At 44.5% G+C, this 24253-nt stretch overlaps 1 protein-coding gene and 1 long non-coding RNA gene across 8 annotated transcripts in view; one reads left to right on the plus strand and one right to left on the minus strand.

Moving 5' to 3' along the window:
• Positions 1 to 24253, minus strand: part of LOC102017879 (A-kinase anchor protein 2) — a gene marked incomplete at its 5' end in the record, with an annotated part of 466044 nt that overhangs the window by 50185 nt on the left and 391606 nt on the right.
• The window catches only part of LOC102017574, a 36792-nt gene continuing 15479 nt past the window's right edge, over positions 2941 to 24253 (plus strand). The window contains exons 1-6 of one of the 7 annotated variants that reach the window (XR_001233605.1): positions 2956 to 3977; positions 11037 to 11172; positions 11351 to 11426; positions 12173 to 12309; positions 14713 to 14923; positions 15515 to 16333. This is a non-coding gene — a long non-coding RNA (uncharacterized LOC102017574). Of the gene's footprint in view, positions 3978 to 11036; positions 11427 to 12172; positions 12310 to 14712; positions 14924 to 15510; positions 16334 to 24057; positions 24216 to 24253 lie in introns of those variants that run through there. The other 6 variants (XR_001233601.1, XR_260639.2, XR_001233602.1 and 3 more) reach the window with 6 other exon arrangements.

Raw genomic sequence — 24253 nt, forward strand, 5'->3', positions numbered from 1 at the left:
CCTTCAGTTTCAATGCATGGGTAAGTCAACCTAGTAATCTCATCACCCACCCGGAAGACACGCACACAGTGGGGTTTACTGAATTGGAGTCAATGTTTTGTTTTAATAAAATATTTTAAAAGCTTTCAGCAAAGTTTCAAAAATAGTGTTTCAGGCTTGCTCAATCTAGCCTTCTGCAAGGAAAAATGCTATCTATGCCTCTGCTGCGCTCAGTGAATGCTAGGGTTTGAGACAGATGGTAACTCTGCACTTAGGACGTCCCAAATCCAGAACTCAAGCTCATTCTGCTTGGGGATTCCTGCCTTGCTGCCCCCTAGTTCCTATCTTGGGACAGGCCCTTTGAGTCTGAGGTCAGCAGGGGACTCAGATTGGCACTGATTGGCAAATGCAAGGTCCTGAGTTTGATTCCCAGTACCAAAAAAAGAAAGAAAGAAATGTTGCCGGGGACATAGCTCAGTGGCATAGGCACCTGCCTGGCAGAACGGCGCTGAGTCCAGGAAACAAATCGAGCCTCTCCAACAGATTCACCTACCAAGCTCCTCCTTCGTCAAAGGAAAATGGTGTTAAACAGCAGACCCTCGCTCACCAAAGACAACATCACAGCTCGGGAGAAGAAAGAGTCATGAGAGGCGCTTCCTAAGCAAAACACTAGTGTGTTCTGAGAACACTTAACAAAAGGACCTACCTTTCCCAATAGGGAAAACGGTTCATCTGATGGGATCACCTGCCTACAGACTGCAAGGAAACTCTACAGGGCTCTACTAGGGTTACAACTGCGTCTACTGCTCCATCAGCACGGCTTCGCCACCCACTCTGAGCTCAGGCACAGCCTTTCCTCAAGTTTCTTCAAAAGCACAGAGCACATGTGAAGCCAGACTGCAGCCAGCAGACCTCTGACAGTCTCTGGCAGGACCAGAGAACTCCAGGAAAGTCCAGATGGCCATCTGAGAAGGCTGCTCTGCAGGGACTAAGTGGGGATTCTCGATCAGGACTGGCACTGGGGGCATCAGCCCGAGGGACAAGGCATGCTGGGTAAAAACAGACAGTGAAGGCTCAGGCCAGCCCTTCCCAAATTTTCTGACTGATGCCACTGTCTGCGTGGATTCTCAGGCTGGTACCCAGAGTGCACTGGGAGTTCAAACCTCAAACTATGAGCCCTTGACCTTGAGACCCTGACTCTGGTTTTAATTCCAACCTTGCCTCAGTCCTGGGCTTTAGTAAAAGAGGAGGAGGGGCACCTGGGATCTCGCCTCTCTCAACCACAGCCCTGCTCTCTGGAGCACGCCTTGGCTGGCTCTGCAGACCACACTCTGGGAAGTTCATGCAGCAACTCGGGGAACAGCTGAGGGCTAGCTGCTTGTTTCTGTCCACTGCTTTTGTGGCCCTGAATGCCAGGAAGGAATCTCTGCAGGAGAAGGAAGGCATGGAATTTCACTGTCGCTCCAGAGGGCAGCATGGTAAGCAGAGGCCAGGGACATGGAGTTGCAGAGGCATTCAGCTTTGTGCAGAGAAAAAGCCCCTTTCCTTCACCTGATGCCAGCCAAACCTGACCTCGACCTTTTCTCATTTATGAGCCATCTCTCTGCCTGGCCTTGGAATCCCAGGAGCGGAGCACTGTGAGAGCCAATAAATCACACTGACTCTGGAAACCGGATAAAGTCTGAGAACCAGCAAGAAGGAAAGGGGTCAAAGCTTGCCTCTGTCTCATCCTGTTTACTTGGAATGGCCCCTTTGATCTGTGGCCGCCTGCTGCTGACCATTTTGATGCCCTGGACTTAGACCCTTACTATCTTCTCTGTGTATACGTGTGGCAAGGTGACCCACTGGGAAGGACACAAGTCTAGAGAAAAGAAGTTCAAAGTCTTTGAACCTTCTGGCATCACAAACTATGTGATACTTGTGGAATGGATTTTCTGCTCTGAGACTCAGATTCCTCATCTGTTAAATGGGCACAATTAATACAGTCATGGCTTGGATCATGTACTCCAAAATTCACGTCCACCTGGAAGCTCAGAATGTGACCTTGTTTGGAAAGAGGGTCTTTGCAGGTATAATGTATGAAGATGTGGTCCTACTCTGAGGACCAGTGTCTTTATCAGACATACACAAAGGAGAATTCCGCCTGACAATCAAGGCAGAAACTGGAGTGAGTCACTTTACAAGCCAAGGAGCTCCAAAGATCATTAGTAACCAACAGAAAAGCTAGGAGAAAAGCAGGAAACAGATTTTCCCTCATTTGCCAGGAGGAACCAACACTGCCACCCTTCACTTCAGGCTTCTGACCTTCTGAACTGTGAAAGAATAAATTGCTATTGTTTTAAGCCATTCAGCTTGCAATGCTTTATTACAGCAGCCATAGGAAATGAGCACACCTCTCTGATAAGCCTGTCAGGAGGTTTGCCTAACAGGCGGCGTGCAAAGGCAGCTTGACCCCACGACCAGGACAAGCTGGGCCCTCACCCAGAGGTAGTTCACACTTGCTCTCTCTGCGGGTGGCCAGTCAACAGTAGGGTTTCTCAAGCATTGTCAGAAGTGGGTTGCCTTGTGGTATTTGTGCTTTTTAAAATGTGTAGATCACAAAGGAAGTGTGAAGGCATCCCTGTGGAAGAGACCTGTCATATGCCAAAGCCCGTTCACACAGTGGTCCTGGAGCTGGTGATGGGTATGAATCTGGTCCAGCTGGAGAAGGAACACAAGAGACCAGAGCCTTCAGAGGTGTTGGCTAAGGCTGATGATGGTCAAGAGCTTTGCTAATCATTTAGGATAGGCCAGGCTTTAGATCAGGTGATCGCTAAACCCAATCACATTTACTCTGCAAAGAAGTCTATGAGGCCAGCATTCTTGTGTGTCCATTTTACAGTTCACAGGTGAGGTTCGGAGAGTTTTACTCACCCAAAGTCATCAGCAGTAGGTGATGAAGCTGGAACAGAGGCAACCTGGCTCCAGGTCTTTAGCCACTAACTTGCCTCTTGCAGATGCAAAAGCAGGCACTGAACTAGAGGAGATTAGCCATTCCATCCCTTCCCTACTGTACCACATACGGTCAGCCCTCTACCGCTGAGGGCTCTGCATGCACAAATTCAATCAACCAGGGGTGGAAAATATTGGGGAAAATCGTGCCTGTATGATACAGTAGAATAATTAATTATATAGCATTGACATTGTCTAGGTATTATAAGTAATCCAGAGATGATTTAAAATATGCAAATGTTACGCCATTTTATATAAGGGACATGACTATTTTATTTAAAGGGCTTGATTTTGGTATCGAAGGGAGGGCTTAGAATCAGTCTCTTGTGGATATGGAGGGACAACTGTAATCTAACTGGGTCCCAGAACTCTCCCCATATGCTTTGTGGCTTAGCTAGTATGCCGGTTTCTTTACAGAAAACACACATGATACAGATGACAACAGTGAGTTATTAACTGAACAGCCACCATGCATAGGCATTTTACTACACACATTATCTCAGGAAATCCTCACAGCAACTCTGTGATGCAGTGAAAAGCCCTAGTGTGCAGATGAAGACCCTGCAGCACAGAGCTTAATTTGCTCAAAGACACAAAGCAAGTGTCAGAGTTGAGAGCTAAGCCTGCCCAGCTCTCCACAGCCAACTATAAAGAAGCACATGCCTTCCCTTCCTACAACACAGCCAGGGCTCACTGGCTCAGAAAATGCACTTGGCCCGCTTAGTTGCATCTCAACAAAGACAAAAAGCTGCGCTGCCTTTCCCCCTACTTCAGATGCCTGGCGTTCTTGGTCTCCTCTGACACGCCAGGTGAGTGACTTTTGTTCCGTGGAGTGGTTGGAATTCTCCAGATAGGGTCTGGCCCCTCCCGAGAATGTCTGTTTGTCTTGCATACAGGTTTCAGCACAACAGGGATTCCAGAGCGGCCAGAACATTCTGGACATGGATGCCTCCCAAACAAGCGGAGCAGAAGGTGGGGATCTAAGAAGAGGACATAACCAAGGCGAGGTAGAGGGTGGGTTTCAATGTCTCAGGAAGGCAACTAGCAGACATCTCAAGCTGTGACACGCTAGCTGACCACTGGGACCGATAGGTTACTTGGTGCCAAAATGTCACTTTGATATACAGACTTCTCAATGGTTCGATTGAGGACTTTTCAACGTTTCAAAGTGATATGTACTCAACAGAAAGCCTATCTCACTTTTGAATTCCCCTCCCTACCAGTCCCTAGTAATTACCCTTTTATTCTTCTGTGAGTATGACTATTTCACCTGTGAGTGAGGCATTTGTCTTCCTGTCCCTGGCTTACTTATTTCACTTAATGGAATGTCATCCAGGTTCACCCCTGACAAGATTTCCTTTTCAGGGTGGAGTAGTATTCCACTGGATATCTACCACACCTTTTTTTCTTCCTTCCATTCTTTTCCTTCCTTCCCTTTCTCTCCCCTCCTTTCATCTTTCCCTCCCTCCTCTCCCTCATTCCTTTTGTCTTTCTTTCTCTCTCTCTCTCTCTCTTTCTTTCTTTCCTTGTGCTGGGAATTGAATCCAGGGCCTCACTTGCACCCGCAGGCAAAAACTTTACCACTTTAACCTCAGTCCTGTACCGTATTTCTTTATCTATTTATCTATAGAAGGACATGCTGGTTGACTCCGCATGTTCGCTATGGTGAATAACGCTACACTGAACATTCAAGCTCTTTGGCATAATGATTTCATTTCCTTCGCGCATATATCCAGAAATGGGGTTGCTGGATCACATGGTAGTTCCACTTTTTGAGCCTGGACTATTTAAAAAATAAAACCAAAAATCCCCTTCGACCTAAAAAAGGGGTCTGCCGCCCTTTTTAAAGCCCATTCCATCCTTGTGGTCCCATGGTCCTGTCCTCACAGTCCTCGTGGCCCTTCCAAATTCATCTCAGCTTTTCATTAACACCTCAAACCTGGTCCTCAGTGAAGTGTCCTGATGTAGCCCCGCCCCAGTGGAAGCAGCTGCTCCATCACACCCTGAGGTAGTTGTGGAGAAGGTGACAGGCTCACTCTTGCTTTCACCCGAGCTCCCTGAGGGCAGGGTGTGCATGTGGAAAGTAATCCATCTGTCACAATCAGTCATGGACTATCTGCTGCTGTCCTCCTTTCTAGGGAATAGGAAATTACCAGGAGGCTTTTGTGTTCCTTAGAGGGCTTTAAGCACCTCAGCCTGAAAAGTGACCTCTAACCTTAGAACTTCTAAAGTTCTAGCAACATGCTACTCTGCTGCCCAAATTGTTCCCTCAAATTACTGGGTTATTATTGCAATTACTAAACAGTGCTTAAAAGTTTTGGGTTTTGAGCCCTGTGAAAAATAAACTCCACACTAAATCTTCTAGCATTACAAACTCGGAAATCTGCCAGCATTTTACTTGTCAAAGGGGAAGAAAAAAAATGGGTGGGCATAATTTTACATACTTTTTAAAAACTGCGATATTATATCTAGCATAATATTCGCCATTTTAACCAGTTTGAGTGCAGAGTGCAGTAGTATTAATTACATTCACAATTTTGTGCAACCATGAGCACTTTTTTCAAAATTTTTTCATCACCCCAAACAGAAACCCTGGACTCATTAAGCAATGTGGGTCATGATTTCTGAAATATTCTGTGAGGCTAATTAGGACACAAAATCTAGGTAAATGGATTATATCCTGTAGAAAACACAAGGGGGAAAAATTACAAGGAAATAAAATGATTACTGAGTGCATTATTGTGGTGGAATAACTTTTCTATATGTTTGGCAATTAACACTCCTATGTCACTATTTTAACATACCTGAAAGGTTTTTGTTAAGGTATTTAATTTGAAATCTCAAGCACATGAATATATTTCTCTGCACTGTGCTTAAATCCACAATATTAATTTCAGTTCACTATCACAAAATAGATCCCTTAAATTAAAAAAAAAAAAACTAGCAATTTAATAGTATTATGACCACTGATTCTTGAAGGAAATAAATTGGTAACTTGATCCCCATGGAAACACTGGTCATCTTCACCCCCTCCTCAAATGACTGAAGATCCTATTTCTAAACTCACTTTTAAACAAACTAAATAGCTAGAATACTTTTGCATCCTTGTAACCTTCTCCCTCTGTGGAGATTAGGTCTCTAACTATGAGTACAGATAACGTCCAGCAGTGGCTAACAACGCAGAGATAATCCCTTCTCTGAGAAGTCCCTTTTCAGTTTAACCTTCCACTGGGTTAACTGCTGACTTATCTTCCATTACGAGCCCCTTGCACATCAAAGCATTGTTTGGGAACAGAGCGAAACAGACTGGCAGGAAGGAGGCTCTTTAACCCTCAGGGCTAATTGCTGGAATTGAATGTTTCCTAATGGAGATAGCAGCTTTCAGTTTAATAAACAAACCATTTGTTTGAGAACTGAAACGGCAAGCCAGTTTCTGGGCTGTTGATGGATGTATATGCTTACACGGATTTATGCACACATACAAAGCAACCCAAACCTTTGTCCTCCAAACCTCTCAAATCCACCCCTGGCTGGCATCCACCTCTTTCCCTAGTCTCCTCCCTTGCTGCACATGGGACATGCGCAGCAGTCCCCTCCAGGCACCGGAATCATGGAACAGCTCTGGGTCAGAACAGGCCCTGAGCCCTTAACCGCTCTGGTCTCGTGAACACTCTCTTTTGCACACACTCACTGAGGGTCCCCCCCTTCTCCCCAGCTGACAGAGAAGGCGGCAGGCTTACCCCTCAGGAAGGATAAGACTAGCCCTAAAATGGTTAGATGAAAACCCTCTGGACTTCTGGTCTCCTTCACGGTCAGCTTTCCCAGACTGAAGTCACAAATTAAAATCATCTGGGGGTCAGAGCCACAACCATGCTGAGGTCCTGGATAGGTTCGACTGGGTCTCCACCTCAGGAAAATCTGGTAGACCCGTGGTTTCCACCTTCAAAAATACTAAATCAAGTTTGCCAACAAAGCCATCATTTATCAATGCAAAAGTATGCAGAGGAGACCACTTAAAACTTTCTAAAACAACTTAGGCTGTTATCATCTATCAAGGAATGACTACATATTTATATTGTGCAAAACAAGACGGGGAATTTGGATCTCACAGAACCTGGGGGAACAGAGAAAAGAATACTATCCTAGAGAGATGTAGACTGATACATTAGCCTGGACTGCTTTGCTTTATTGGATAGGTGCTTCTTACAGTATATTTCATTCTAAAAAGCTTTGGAATGAAAACCACATAAACTATTGTGCAAAATTAACTAGCTCAAGGACCTGCCAAGTCTAAAAGTGTGCTCGCCATAAAGCTAATTTTCTTCCTGGGTGTGCCGGATGATAAATATTCTGTCCACTCACATTTAAGCAGAGAGAGAGGCAGAGAGAGAAAAAAACAGAGAAAGGGAGAGAGACAGAGAAACAGAGAGAGACAGAGACCCCTCCCCTGTGGTAAGGAGCAGCAAACCCAGCAGTACTTCGGCATCTCATTAGCTCTGTGGGTTACCACCAATGAACAGCTGGATGTGATGAAAAGGTCAAGTATCAAGAACTTTAAACATATTAATTTGAAGCCACCAAATCGGCCTTATTGAAAATTAACTCCTAATTGTTTCCTTAATGACATATGCACAGTATGTGTGAACATGTGGATAAGTAATAGGTCCTTTTAACCACCTAATGTCAATGACAAAACCTGTCCAAAGCTTTACAGAAAGATTTAGCTTTCACCAGACGCATTGAAGTTAATTCAATTCCCAGGTAAGACCTACAAAACAACCCAATTTTAAGTAGCAATAATGCAAGTGTTTAGCGGCTATAATAGAACCGCTACTGTAGACTGCTGCTACAGGCACGCATTCCGTCAAATATTCATTCTGTGTGTGCTTTTCTGTTATAATTAGCCCAAGGTTTTGCTGCAAGCCAATTTCAAAAGAAGACAGAGCCAGGGTCAGTGGCATACATCTGCAATCCCAGGTACTTCAGCAGCTGGGCCAGAAGGATCACAAGTTGAAGGGCAACCTAGGTAACTTAGCGAGACCCTATCTCAAATTAAATTTTTTTAAAAAGGCTAGGTATTAAGCTCAGTAGTAGAGTGAGTGCCTCATATACTCACTAAGTTGCCAGATTGCTCAGGCTGTGCTCTAACTTGCTATCCTTCTGCCTGGGATGTATGTCTGGCACAGAATACTTGTATATTTACATGTATCATCGGTCCTCAATCTTCTGAAAACTAACCAAGAAAGGTATACAAAGCCCTGCGTGAATTTATAGACTAGAAGGGGTTCTAGCCTTGTTCCTGTTCTCACCTTTTCTTTTTCTTTTATAGAATGAGAATATTTTATTGGCTGATACGGTACATAATCTAAGCAATAATGTCACTAACATGAGCAAGTTTATCAATCTTTCAACTAAAATCTAATCCAAAGTTTGCATTCTAGCGACAGTACACTCTCGGGATGCAGGAAACACACCAGCTAGCATTTTGCATTTCTGCAGCACCACAGAGTCAACACTTTGAAAATTTCAACAGTAGCCCTATGAAAAACCGTCATCATCATATTTCACGGAGGTACACAAAGAAGCAGAATGTAAGGTCTGAAATATTCTAACAGGTGCACAAATCTCAAGTGAGCTCAGGTTTTAAGCACATTCCAACTATGCAGAAGCATCAGATTTGGAAATTGGTTTCATTCCACATCTGTGAGCTTTGGCAGCTCTCTATCTTGATTCTGCCTTCTTGGAATTCCTAAGCTGGGTCCATTTTGCTCATCCCAAATAATTTGGGTCTAAGGGGTTTCCACGCCACTGGAGCTGATAAACCAAGGGTTTATACCGGCTGTAAAAACCATCCTTCAGAGCTTGATAAGAAAATGCCTGCAAGGTGTTAGTGCTTATTTCTCAAGTCGCTGGGAACACAAGCAGATTAATCGTTAACTGTTTTTACCGTGAGTGTTTACTGAGAATGCAGAGATTCAAGAACTGCAATTAAAGTAGTTTCAAATAACAGACAATTTGTGCTATGGGAAAAATCTTAAGCATTACCCAGTGTGGCCCAGTTTCAATTTTAACCTCAATTTGTTTGGTGGTAAATATCTAAAACTGCCAAACAATCTGGGCAGATTCCTATTTGAGATTGGAAAGAAATCAAAATACGACACCTGGCCCTTTAAAAACATGCAAGACCCTAGGCTGTGTGTGGCCAAATGACAAACTTACGGGGAGCTTCCTGTGGCAGAATTCAACAGATTCCGCTACTTGGGGATGGAGACCCTGGAGTGATCCTAAAGGTGATGTGACTGGAACTCGAACTTGATCATAGTATAGGTGCAGTGTTTGCAGTGTCATCCCCACTGTGAAGGATTAAGAATAGGACTGGGCGGGACCTTGCTGCTTTCAGGAGTGGACTAACTCATTCATGGATTAGTGGCTTATAGAAGGAGTGGCTCTGCCATACAAGTGAGCTCTTTATCACACCGGCTGTGTCTCACCACGGGACACTTCCACATGCCATGACACAGCCAGAAGGGCCTGGGATTCCCACCCTCCAGAACTACGAGCCCAATCAGTGTCTGCTCTTTACAAACCACCTGCCCGTATTATCCAGCTATAGCAACAAAAAATAGATTAAAACTAGATCAGAAAGGAGAGGTGAGACAATGTATTCAAGCTCATGGGGCCAAAGAAGAAGTCTGAACAAAAAAGAAGGTGTAGGGGCTGGGGATTTAGCTCAGCGGCAAAAGCGCCTGCCTGGCAAGCGCAAGGTCCTGAGTTCACTTCCCGGTACTGGAGAAAAACCAAAAAAAAAAACAAAAAAAAAAAAAAAAAAAAAAAAAAAAAAAAAAAAAGGTGTGGCGGGGGGGGGGGGGGGGGGGGGTGGTTGCCAACACAGTAAATCATCTTTGTCTATTAAAAGAACCTCTAGAACAAAAGCCCATTTCATTTCAAAAGTCTTGATTTCAGTGCCTCTACTGATCATGTGGATCAAATCTCAAAAACAAAGTTGTTAGGGCAACTTATTATATGTGTCACATAGATTCCTAAGGGGACATTTTCCTTTGAGACAAAAATTCAACCAAAACTAGACAAAAAAAATCAGCTTGTTGGTTTAGTTGTCCCCCCACTAACCACACACACACACACACCGCCAGGAATAGAAATCCTGGTCACGGGTAGAAATCTAGCATCAGCTTCAGTTGCCCTAAGCGCTGGCAGTACGCACATTGCCCTGGGCTTCCAAGAGGTAGGGCCTCAAGCACTTTGAAATACAACTCCAGGGGCCCATAAGACAGTGAGGCCAGACCTGAAATAATTTATTTACTTCTGAGTGTGTGTCTGTGTGTAATAGTAAGGAGTGAACCCATGGCTTTGTGCATGCCAGCCAAGTACTCTGTCACGGAGCTACACCCTCCAGTCTCCCCTCTCCTTTTTAAAAATCTTTTCTCTTAATCTTTCTGAATCTAGCCCTGGTGACTACACACACAAAAAATATCTACGATGTCAGTAACACTGGATGTCAAATTTATTCCCTGTTTGATAGTTTATGTAGCAAGATTTAATACACAATAAAGAATCCCTATATATTTTTTAAACACATTACATCTTTCTAACAGCTCGGTAAATATTGTCTACATACAGAAGTCAGCCTGGTCCCTTTAAGCACGCTCCCGGGAATAGGGATACGCCTGCTTCCAGATGGTACTAGATAAGCAGCTGAGGCTGTAAACGCTGTCAGTCACAAACTGTACCGCAGGGGTAAAAAGTACATGGGATTCACACTGACCAAAAAGTGGTTTGGGACCTTGGTTCTGCACCTGCTCTCTGTAAGATCTCCGAACCTCAGTTTCCTTATCTGAAAATGGGACAAGAGATGGTCCTTGAGGTGTCTCTGTGCTACAAGAGATCACGTATGTAACACGCACAGTGTGGTGCCTCGCTGGCAGGAGCTTGTCTTGGAGGTTGAGGCGTTGGGGGTCATGGGAGTAATCTGAGAAAATACTCCAGACCCAGGTACTTACACTCCTGCCCTTTTAATTTTTCTTTTTTTTTTTTTTATTTTGAGACAGGCTCTCACTATGTGAAAAAGGCTGGCCTTAAACCTGGGATGCTTAAGCCTCTGTCTCCCCAAGTAGCTGGAATTACAAGTGCGCGCCACCATGCCCAGCCCAAGGCTCCTTGTGAACTGATCCAACAGGCTGCCTAGTAAGTGGCTCATATGTTATAGACAAAAGGAAAGGGAACAATGAAAAGGAAAATACTTCAAATATTGGATTCCCCAGATTAAGCCATGCTGAAAACCCTTGACGAACATTTTAAAAGCATGCCAGTGGCTGCCACGATTTCAGAGGCTGAAAACAGAATCTGGTGTGTGCCCCTCCAGGGATGCCAGGGGGGAATGATGGCAAGAGCTGCCCAGGATTTCAAGTTGGGAAGGGGCCATCTCTGGAGATGCACTGGTGAGTTCTTACTCTCAATCTGTCTTTCAACCAGATCCAGAAAGGGACAAAGAGAGGAGTTAGCTTACCTTGGAGACAACGGACTTGATTTCTGCACATCCACACTTGGCCATTAGGGACATTTAGGGGACGGAGCACACAGGACTGCAACTAGCACACCACAGCAAAACTCCCAGGGGCAGCTCAGCACCCACAGGTCTTATTTTTTAAGACTTCTGTGTTAGCAAGATCTGATCTTCAGTAAAACAGAAAACCCTGAAGAGGGGATGTTATAGATGGATCTTTGAACATCCTCTAAAGGCCCCTTAGTCCCCAGGGTGGTGGCGTTGTAGGTGTGGAACCTTAAGGAGTGCAGCTTAGTGGGAAGATTTTAGGTCACTAGGGGTTTGCTTTGAAGCAGCCCCCTCTTCGCTCTTTGCTCCCTGGCTTCTGATATATGCGGTTTTGCTTCACCATTCTCACAATAATAGGCACCCTCATCACAGGCTCAAAACAATGAGGCCAACTGACCATGGATGGAAATCTCCAAAACCATGAGCCAAGACAAACCTTTTCTCTTTGTAAGTTCCCAACTCAGGCATTTCCTTATAGTGAGGGAGAGCTGACTGACACTGTAGCTAATACCTGGTAGAAAGCCACAGTCACACAATGGACCTTAGGAGCATGATGGAGATTCATTAGCTCTCAGAAGCTTCAGTCCTACAATACCTTCTTCATGGTCTCTTTTCTCATTCTATCTGTTCTAGATTTCCAGGAAGATAGAACATCAATTTGATAGAACATTAATTTGACTCAAGATGCAACCTCATAGCCTGGTTTCTGGGGACATTCTCCAGGCACTCACCTTCCTAGGAGCCACCTTGGCCTCTCAGCAGCGGCCATAGTAAGTCCTCAGAGCAGTGGGGAGAATCCAAGCTTTGCTGGGTTGGGCAGGGCTTAGGCCAGCCTCGTGTGCCTTCATCATGTGTCCACAAGAACATCCCACGAGTTTCTTTAGTAATTGAGGAAGATTTCTACAAAAGTTCCTGGGCATAAATCCTGAAAACAGTCTGCCTTGTGCACAAATGCTCAGCTGGCAGGGGGCAGGGAATAATCTGAAGCTGCTGTACATCAGGCACTAGGTGTCATGGTTTTCTACTTTTCTTAGGCACAAACGACTTTCTATCTGGGATACAGTAGCTGAGTAACAAACTACCCACCCATTTCCAGTGGTCTTTGTTAGGCCCCCTTCCCACTCTGTGACAACAAAGGGCTGGGGTGGGTGGCTATTAGCTGAACCAAAACCTGACTGCCACCACCACCACCCTTTCCTTTTTTTTCTTTTCTTTCTGTTTTTCTTTTATGTGGCAGGGTCTCATTTTGTAGTCCAGGCTGGCCTTGAACTCGAGAACCTCCTGCTTTAGCCTCCCAACCTCTGGAATTACAGGTGTGCACTCCTATGCCTGGCTGGGAGCCCACTTTTTACCAAAAGCTTCTGCAGTGTTATGATGAGCTGCCTCAATGTCCCCTGGATGACTGGGAAGAGACTAGGTCCAGAGACAAAGACTGAAACAAGTAGACAAATAGCTTCCTTCTAGAAGGGCTGGGGGCTGCTGCACAGATCTTTGTCACTGTCTCAACCTTCCAGGACAGGAACAAAGCAACCTGTCTTTGGATTGTGGTAGAATTTCTAACCCTGGGTAAATCAATACTGATTTATAAAAGACCTAAGGCTGCTTGCTAGAAGGACTTTATTACCGGATTCTTAGTACCTATCTTGATAAAGAGCTTCTCTTTTATTTTATTTTATTATTTTGTTTTATTTTTATTTTTTGTCTTTTTGAGACAGGGTCTCACTATGCAGTTCAGGCTTGTCTTGAACTCACTTCGTAGCCCAGGGCGGTCTCAAACTCCTAACGATCCTCCTGTCTCAGCCTCCCAGGTGCTGGGATTACAGGTGTGCGCCACCATGCCCAGCTCCAGTTAAGAGCTTCTATTTTAAAAAGCAGGGTGCTGAGAGTACAGCTCAGTGATAGACACTTGCCTGGAATATGTGAGGCCCTAGGTTCACTTGTCACTAATATATATGTATATGCATATTATATACACATATGCATTATGTGTATGAATTAAATGAAGTGAAAACTGTTTTCCCAATTGGTTTTGCTCCTACTCACAAGAAACAGGGCTCAATTAAAAGCCCTCTCCATCAGGAAAGTGCAAAACTACTATGGGTCTTATCCATTGAGCCGGGGCAATTTCACAGCAAACTGGATTGTGATGGGTAGCTCTACAATGCGTATCTGTAGGAACATTTCTCATTTTTTCAGATTTTATTTTGTCAGAGCTCCTGAACTGATTCATGCAAACTAAATGAGATTTCATAATAGACTCTGCTACAATTCCAGCCCCTGGGGGAAAACCTATTTATTAAACGTCGCTGAGGTAATGTCGCCCAGCTGCTAGGAAAAGCCTGCATGCTTTCTGCACCCTGGAAGGGAGAGATGTGCTTTGAGCTCATCTTAGGGAACTTAGGCTGATCATTCGTAACCTCTTACACTTCCTTCAGAGAGAGACAGTCGTTCAGGATGCTCAGGGAAAAGCAAAATTTCATCTGTAGATGCCTAGAGACCTGAGTGTTTTTTCCTCACAGTAATTGCACTAGTTTAGAAGAAACGGTTTTTCCCCTTCTCCTAAGTGCCAGATGTCAGCAGGAGGAGGAAATCCCAGAACAAAGCATATGGCAGAGAAAAAGCAGAAGGCTGGTAAGAGCAGAAGGCCGCAGGGCAACTCTGGCTCCAATGTGGTTTCTATTACCATACACGTGGATTCAGCAGGAAAAAACAATCGCCTTCTCTTTCTAAAGCACTCCTCTCTTACGCATCCGAGATGCTTAGAGCTAGCTAGGAATTCTCAAGAATAAGGAAGGTTATTCATTACCATGGGGACAGAATTTGCTACTGGTTCTTGGTTGTGGTGCTGAGTAGGGTGATTTTTAAAGACTATCTTCGTCTTGCAAAAAGGAAGCTATAATTCTTAAATGTCAAAAGTAGGGGGAATTGAAAACAACAGTATAATTGGAAAACCTTATGGAAAAATATTTATTCCATACCCAAAGCTCAGGGGTGGGGGCGGGGTGGACACATTGGCTGCTTTTCTCTGTCTTTATTCAGGCATTTACAGTGTGTATCTAAGGCCTTGGAAAACACAGAGAGGTGCGGCAAGCAAGGGCAACTGTGGGGCAGAGCTGGTGAAGGTAGAAATGCTAAGGTCCCTAGGTCACATCAATATCTTTCCTTACACTAAGGTTGGGTTCTGCACCAGGATGGAAAGCAACCAACCTCAGGGTCCAATCTGAATCGCAATCTTCAAGTGAATAATCCCCCTGCCAGTTTGCAAAGAGCTTGGCTTGCGTGTCTGGAAACCAGGGCCATCCGTCTCGTTAATCATTCAGCCTGAGCAAGTCGACTCCCTGCTGTAGGCATCTGTGCAAACAAGCAGTGCTTGCCTCCAAACAGGTAAGAGCTTCTCTGGTATATACCTCATGTATCATAAAAATGCACCCTTTTAAAGTGCATACCATGCTGGTTTTTAGTATACTTAGCACTACTTGATTTTTGTTTTTTTTTTTTTTTTTTTTTTTGGTTTTTCTCCGGTACCGGGAACCGAACTCACGACCTTGCACTTGCCAGGCAGGCTCTTGGCCGCTGAGCTAAATCTCCAGCCCCTTGATTTTTGTTTAATGCATGAATGAACCCAAAGTTTAAAAGTAACGGCTTTAAGAGCCAGGTCATATTCCAAACACTCTGTAGTAATTAAACCATATAACCTCCCACTGCCTGCAAATCTATGAAATCGATACTAATATTATTCTATTTTGGAGAAAAGTCAACTGACATTTGGATATAGGCAGTCTGGCCACAGCCAGTATTGCTTTTTTTCCCTAAACTTGGATCTTAGCACTGAACTACATCCTCAAGGCTCTTCCTGTCTATTTTTATTTTTTAATTAGTTAATTAGTCATGGTACTGGGGATTGCAGCCAGTGCCTTTGCACTGAGCGACATCCCTAGCCTTTTATTTTTTTTTTATTCTTTTGTTTTGAGACAGGGTCGTCCTAAGTTACTAAACTGCCCCAGCTGGGTTTCAATTTACAGTCTTCCTGCCTCAGCCTCCCACAGTGCTGGGATTACAGGTACGCATCCCCCTGCCCTGCTAGAACTAGCGTTCTTCACCAGTTTGAAGATTCTGTGATTCTTCTAGTAAAAGAGACTGACACAGTGAAGTTCTTTATCTATTACATCATTCATGCCATAAATAAAGAACCAAACTATCAACAGCCTTCCTCTTCATGTTCATGATGAACTTGCCATTGAGCCAAAAAATGAGTCTTCTCAGGAAGTAGCAAGAAGATGCATGTGACTCATTTTTGGGTCCCCAGTGAGCAGTAGAATCTCAACAAATGAAGAGTACAAAGAGAATACTGCCTGGCGTGTCTCACACATGGGCCACCAGACACCTCCATCAAGGTCACTGCCAGCCACCAGGGAGAGCCGGGTGCCTGTGGTGTGGTTATTAAACAATAACAGAGCCAAATCACATCAGCAGAACCAGAAGCCTTTGGATCTGAGTCTGCCAGGAAGGCTGCAGTTTTCTTTCTGGGCATTAGAAATAAATAAGTCAGCATAAACCAGGGAGAAATACCTTAGCCTCCATGCACAGCAGGAGTAGCATGGACCTGCCCAGCTTTCTACACTCTGATTAGAAATCAGATGCACACACTACCTTCAGACATCCCAGGGGAACTAACCTGGGGGCTTGATTGAACAGGGCCACGCATTTAAGCAAGCAAGGGAGATTGGGCATGGTGGCACACGCCTATAATGCCAGCACTCAGGAGACTGAGACAGGAGGATCTCCACGAGCCTCAGGCCAACCTAGGCTACATACTGAGTTCAAAGCCAGCCTGAACTATATACAAGACTCTGTCTCAAAAAACAAAACAAAATTACCCAGACTGGGCTCAGACTCGTAGTCCTCCTGCCTCAGCCTCCCAAGGTTGCAGGAATTACAGCTTGCACCATGGTGAGTGGCACCTTGGGGATTTCTAGAAAAGGGCAACAGAGTTAAGGGTTGGGGGTTTGCATAGCTAATGGGTGAATAATCCTGGAAAAGCTATGGTCTGGTTGATCAGTATCTCAGGCCTGGTTCTGTGAGCTTCATGACAGCTTGATGGGGAGATGATGGCTCCTATGTGTGGTAACTGCTCCTGCTTAAGCGACCTCATCATGGGGTGGTCCGTGAGGCTGTTTCTCCGGGAACCCAGGGTGACCACAGGTTTAAGTCCATGATTGCTGCCTTATAGGCAAAGCTCCAGGGGGTCTGGAACCCGACATTAAAAAAGCTGGCAACTGGATGTCCCTGAACATCCTCAAAGTTACTCTTATCTTGGCATCCTTGTTCTTGAAAATGAATGAAATAGCTAAACTGAGGGCTAATATACCTTGCATTACTGGTTTTTAGATAGACAGCCTTTAAGTGACTAACATGCCCACATGCAGAACAAAGCAGAGATCTGACCCGAAGTTTAAAGTAATAAAGGAGACAGATATAAAACACAGGCAGAGATGCCAGGCTTTATACTGCTTTGTTTCCCATGGAGCATCTGCGGGCTCAGTCTCTAAGTCCAAATCACAGAAGTCTAAGAGGCGGCCTGTTCCAAAGCGATCCAGCGCTACAAGCTCAATAGTTCCGCTTTCTAAGACCCTCGACAGCCACCACTCTTTTACCGCTATGGCCAGATGTTGTGCACTGACCTGGAAAAAACATTTTAAAAGTCCAAGTGCCCCAAAATAGCACAAGATGGGGAGGAGGTGATGGAAGGTAAGAATTGCAGTCATACATTTTCATGTTTAAAAAAGGTCTTCTTCGCCCCTCTGCCATTAGCTTTGTGTTGCTCCTTGAGAACAAAAAGACAATTCTCATGCTTGACCGCAAGGCCAGATGTGATCAGCTTTCAGAACTCAGGGTCCTTAGGAAAGAAATCCCAGGGTTAAAAGGAAGCCTGGCAGAGGCCTGGGTGGCAAAAAGGAGGGATGGCCTAGTTCTCTTTCTAAAGCAAATCACTAGCCCAAACACAAGCCGCTCCAATTAAAAGCAGGACAACCCCTCCTCCCTAGGTCTCTCCCTGGAACTCCAGGCTAGCAAGATGGTACAAAGCAAGATCCTTTTGCAAACAAATTTTACCAACCCAGTACCCAAACATTGATAGGGAAAAACATAATGGCCAGCTGTGAGGATAAATATCAGGAGAAATCTTTGCCAGAAGAAGCCAAGCAGAATGTAAAACTGGACAGTAACTTTGGAACAGACCCCAAAGAGCTGAGAGGCAGTCTCCAACAAGATAACTTACACACCCATGTTCCTAGCAGCATTACTCACAGCAGCTGAAAGGTAGAAAGGTCCATATCCTTGATGGGCGGATGGATAAGCAACATGTGGCATATGCATGCAATGGGATACGTCTCAGCCATAAAAAGGAATAAATCTCATCACATGTTACAATACGGATGAGCCCTGGAAATGTTACCCTCACTGAATGAGCCCACACAGGAAAGGACAAATCATGTCTGATTCTGTTTGGTACGAGGAAAAAGTTCTGGAAATACATAGTGACGCTGGTTGCACATTGTCAGCATACTGAATGCTACTGAATTGTATATCGAAAAGTGGTTGAGATGGTAAATTTTATGTTATGTATGTTTTACCACAAATAAAAAGTTAGTCTCTGGAGGGTTGAGATCTTGTCTCAACCTTCTCCATACCTCTGTCATCGAATACCCTCCAGCTGATTGAGAGCAATTACATAAATACCTGTTCAAACTGACCGCCACCCAGGAAGACAGATCTTTCGCAAAAGAGAATCAAGAGACAGAGAAACGGGGAGGAAGGGAAGAGGATGTAAAAAGAATTAAGATGCATTATGTACACGTACCAACTCCCCGCAGTTAGGGTTATTCATTACCTTCGCACTGCAAACATGGGCTAATAAAAATTAAAACTGGGGGGAAAAATTGACCCCCACCGCCGGAGAGGGATTGTATAACGAATGCTTACATCAGATTATAGCTCACCCCCTGCCAATCACATCACACATGCCGCAGGATCAAACTACATCAAGATGATCCCATCTGCGGAAAGAAAAATCCATCCAGCTCTATTTCCCCACAAGGTTTCTATACAGTAACCCAGGAAGATCTCATTCTTCTGCTATGGGGGCTGAGGGTGGCATTATAACCTAGGTCATAGGTCCCAGATACATACCTGCTCGGCACAAGTTAGTTCTCCATGAGTCTTCAAAGGCATCACTATTTTACTAAGAATGCACAGATTTGAATGAGGTCTTTGAGATAATTATTCTAAAAGTCTTCAACTGAAGCATAACCATTACATTTATTTAACACACATTATTGAACACATTATAGGCTAGGAGCTTACCATTCACGGTGTAGTATTTGGTGAATTTTCTCGGATTCTAAATCTTTAAAAATCAATTCAATCTGGACAGCCTGTGCATTCCTAAATCTTTCTGAGGCCACAGAACCAAAATAATGATACTGTAACAAAGTATCACTTGAAAATCATTTCTTTAGTGTCTTCTACTATTTGCTACAGTAAACTCCAAAGCTCTTTTTGCAGAGTAGCAAGACAAAAACATACAAGGTAAAAGAAATCGCAGGTTTAAGGGTACCTAATGCAAGGACGAGCATGGCCTCTAGTTTTCTTTTGCACCAGTCACTAACTAGGATTTCATCTTCTCATGGATCCAGTCATCTTTAAACTACTCTTTCCTGGGACACACTCAGTGCAGGTGTCACGCAGGACATGGATGGAGACATCAACCACCATGGCGATGATAAGACTCAAAGAAGAAGCATCCAACAATGTGGCGGGTATGGCGGTAAGCAGAGTTCTCAGCTGGTTACCATGGAGGTTTGGGGCCAGAGGACCGGCTGGCTGTCCTGTGCATTGTGGAATACTCGCCAGCATCCTTGGCCTCTACTGACTGGTCGCCAGTAGCACCCACCCATCATGTTAATCGAAAATGTATCTCAACGTTGCCAAATGTCCCCTGGGGGACAAAAAATACTCTGTAATTGAGACCAGTGTGAAAGGCACATCAGGAGAGCAGCATGTGGGATGGGATTCTTAAGTAGAAAGGTAGAGCTAAGCAATACTTTTTGGAGAACCTGCCATCTGAACTGAGTCTTGTAAGATGAGTCTCAGTGAGCCACAGCAGAATTCTGGGCAGCGGAGAGAGTATGAATAATGACAAAGCTGGGTGGTAAAATGGCACTCTGAACTACAAACAGGCCGGTGCAAAAGACAAGGCAGCCACAGGATGGGATCAGGCAGGGGGGTTAAGGGAAGTAGCCAGGGAAGCAATCACTCTTCACATGACTAGACTAACCATGACCAGTCATGACCAGTCTGTTGGTTTGGTTTTATTTTTCTCCCGGGGCTGAAGATCAAACCAGGAACTCACAGACACTGAGCAAGCACTCTACCACTGAGCTACGTTCCCAGGATATAGCCAGTCTTGCTTATGTTTTGTTTTGTTCTTTAAAACAGGGTCTTGTTATATAACCCAGGTGGGCCTGGAGCTTACTAATATGGCCCAGGCTGGCCTTGAACTCGCAATCCTCCTGCCTCAGCCTCCTGAGTACTAGGATTACAGGCGTGTGCCACCATGCTCAGCTGTATAGCCCATCTTTAACCTTCAGGAATTCTCATCAAATGTTCCTGATAGGATTTCCATTTAGGATAATATTTCTGCTCTTTGGCAATAGTAAGCAGTGCTGAACTTTGGTTAACTGCCAATCTGTTTTCCTCTCTATCTATCTATCTATCTATCTATCTATCTATCTACCTTTCTTTCTTTCTCTCTCTCTGGCCTGGTTCTTTATCCTCAGATGCCAGGTGCCCTCCCCACTGGTGCCTTGATGGGTACAGGACCAGTCTCCCTCAAGTCCCATCAACCTAACTAGCAAAGTCTCACCGCCACTCTGCACCCACTGTTTTCCTCCACAACACTGCCTCTCACATCTGATAAGTAGGTGTCATCTTACAAGCCAAAAGCAACCACTCAGCTGGGAAATTTCCGATTCTTTAGAAGGTTGACCTAGAGTGAACGTCCATAAGAAAATACATCTGGCTATCTGGCTTGCATGTCCTTGTGCTGTTTTCATCTCTCTGACATCCATGCCCCTTGTCTCCCTTAGAGGACTATCCTGGCCACCCCTCTCTCCCACCATCTGGCCTGTGGTCTAGGGAAGCTGATATCCTTGGCCTAGGGTTGGGCACGTGACCCAAGTCTGTCCAATCAGAACACTCACTTTAATAAAAGAAAAGAGAGATGGTGGGAAACAGCAAAGTAGAACTTCAGAGATGGGAAGGGGATGGGGTTGGGGAGAGATGAAAGAGCAAATGACCAAGTTAGCTCTATGCCAGGACCAGTTCCCCAAAACAAGCATCACTATTCCATGTCACAAACATATACTGTTAAAAGGAATAAAAAAACCAACAAAACATAAAGCAGGAGGAATTAGGTCTGGTGTTCTATTGTGCAGGAGGGTGACTAACATCTACAACGATGTATTTCCAATTTCACACGGAAAGAGGAGTCTGAATGCTTCTGACATGGGGCAAGGATAGATGTTCGAGGGGAAAATGCCAATATCCTTGACTTGATCAGGATGCAGTGTGTACATATCAAACCATCGTACTGTACCCCATAAATATGTTCAACTATCACATGTCTGTTACAATGAGAAGAAACGAAGAATGAAAATATTGTGGATATTCAGATGTGCATCTTTTTGCAGATATGTTTTCATTTCCCTTGGAAGGAGAGATATTATTTTGTTGTACTGTAAATAATTTATTTGAAACAGGAAAAAGACACTCATCTCCATCCCATCTCAGAGGCTAGGATGGGCAGGCAAACTAATTAGAGCCAATGTGACTCTGGTCTGTGGAACTGTGAGCGGCTGAGAAAGCGACTTACAGGCCTGGTGCTGCTGTCAGTCATCTGAACACCGTAAATGAAGGAGCCTGACTGAGACTTGAACCAACACTGGGAAACCAATGCGGCCGAGTGGGGCAAGAGTGACGATGTCATTTGAACTCCCGGATCCCACTGTTCCTGAGTCTAGCTATCTCTGTTCCTTTCAGGATTACAAGCCACTAAAATTCTCCTCCTTAAGTTAGGTGGAGTTATGTAGACTACAGCCCTTGCTTCTTAGCAGCATTTCACTGCCTTTAAAGCTACACAGAACTTACATTAATACTTCAAGTAAAACTTCAAGGTTAAACCAGGTGCAGTGCCACATGCTTGTAAACCCTGATATGAAGAAGGTAGAAGCAGGAAGATTGCAAGTTCAAGGCAAGCCCAGGCAATTTAGCAAGGCACCAACTCAAAATAAAATTAAAGGCTGGTATGGTGGTGCACACCTTGGGAGGTGAATCCCACCACTTTGGGAGACTGAAACTAGGATAGCATGTTTGAGGCTAGCCTGGGCATCTTAGTGAGATCTTTTCTTAAGAAAAAAAATTGCTAGTGTGGTGGCACATGCCTATGATCTCAACACTCAGGAGGCTGAGGCAGGAGGATTGCCACAAGTTTGAAGCCAGACTGGACTACATAACCAGACCCGGCCTCAAACAAACTAAAAAGGGCTAGAAATATAGCTCAATGTGAAAGGCCTAGGATCAACCCCAAGTACCATTAAATTAATGAACCAGGCTGGACGTGGTGGTACATGCCTGTAATCCCAGCACTTGGGAGGCTGAGGCAGGAGGATCACGGTGAGTTTGAGACCAGCCTTGGCTACAAAGTGAGCTCAAGGTCAGCCTGAACTGCATAGCAAAACCCTGCCTCAAAAAGGCAAAAAAAAAAAAAGAACTAATTAATTAGTTTAAAAATTAGAAAAAGGGGCTGGGGATTAGCTCATGCATGGTACATCATTTACCTACAATAAGTATCCAAACTCTACTGAAAATAAAATCTCAAATGCAAAAGAACTCCTTTTTTTCATTTTTACTATATTAACTTTTACTAATTATGGTATTTATTACAAATTACTTTGGATTTTCAAAAAGTTAAAACATTGTACCCTTCTACATTATTTAATTAAAATATAAAGAAACAATTAGGTCATGTTATTTTTCTATGTATAACTCTTTGAGAAAAAGATCAGCAAATCAGACCTTACCTGACATCTCACTCATTCCTATTCATGAAAAGTGTCAGATACTGCTGTGTTATTTGTTACAAAATGGCATGGTTCCCTCTTTAGAAATAATGATAACCTTGATACCCAAAAGTGCCAACTGACATTTGGAACCAAATATATTGGGGGGGGTAATAGAATTGTGGTATGTCTTGATTTTGCTGTAAGTAAATAAAACACAAATAAACCTTACACAACCACCAAAAAAAAAATCCCATCACACACATACAAACACACCAGCACACACACACACACACACACACACACACACACACATATATAACCACATGAAAACTAACGAGTCAAAAATGCAGCAAGGATCCCACCTATTACAAATCAGCACACACGCATGTGAAAGAGTTCTGAAAATAAAGTCTCCTCTCTTGGGTTAAATGGATGTCTGCATTGACCGTGGACAATACTGATCTTTGCAGCCTTGAAGAAGTTTACGTGCGGCCCCGTACATCCTCCTAGCACTTCCCGATTGCTACCCTGACATACGGACAGCTTTCACAGCTGTCTTCCCCACTCTCTGACCCGGCCCAAGAGAAGCAGAAAAACTGCCACCAAACCCCTGCACGTTAGAAATGCTGGCCAGTGGTGGGTCTGAAACAGCATTCCTGTTATTGTTTTCAAACCTGAAGAAAGCTACTCCTTACTTTACCCATGCCTACCAATTCGCTGTCACATTCAAAAGCACGACAAATAACTTGGGCAGATTTTAAAGCACGGAGTGTATATCTTTCATGCATCCCATGACTCAGGAGCTACATGCTCGGCTTCACAGCAATGCATCTAAGATCATTATTAGCTGGTTCAGAAATCATTACAGCATTAAATCACCGGTTAAAATTTCCAGAAAGCACTTCTCCTGAAGCTTGGTCTCCACCCAAAGAAAATGCTATATGTACCTAAAGAAACTAAGTATTACAGCAATTAGCAGGGAAAAAGAAATCATTTACAATAGAAGTGGAACATAAAGCAGAACAGTGTTTTTACAGCCTTAACGCCTTTAGCCTTCTTATAGAAGCGTCGGCCACTGAAGCACATCATTAGCTATTCAGGACTTGCAGAGCCTAAAATGTCAAGGATGTGCTTTTTCTCTCTGGCTGGCTCACTGCCTCCAGCTCATAAAGGCAGTGCCTCTCAAGAATAAAGGGCAGCTACACCTTAAGGTGTCTGGGGCGTGTAAACTGTGCGTTCTCTCAGCGGCAAGCAGAACTCCACAACAAAGGAAACCAAGACCTACCGTGAAGAGAGAGAACAGCATCCAAGTGGCAATCATGACCCAACTCTCCCGCGTTGACCCTGCTCTTGAGAACAGCTGTTCTGACAGCTTCGCCCGGGTTTCCCTTTCTCTAGTTGCACATCCGACGTGAGGACACAACCCTCGGCCAGGTCACAGCGTCTCAGGTGAGGCGGGACTGAGCTTGCACACCTGTGCGCGCCTGCCTGGTGGCCGCGGGCCCAAGAAGCACACAGGCTGCAACGTGACCCGGCCCGACTTCTCCAATTCAAAGGTACAGTTTGGAACCATGTTCGAGGCCTCAAGGGCAAA

The sequence above is a fragment of the Chinchilla lanigera genome, unplaced genomic scaffold, assembly GCF_000276665.1.
Source record: "Chinchilla lanigera isolate Chin_1 unplaced genomic scaffold, ChiLan1.0 scaffold00018, whole genome shotgun sequence".
NCBI classification, from domain to species: domain Eukaryota; kingdom Metazoa; phylum Chordata; class Mammalia; order Rodentia; family Chinchillidae; genus Chinchilla; species Chinchilla lanigera.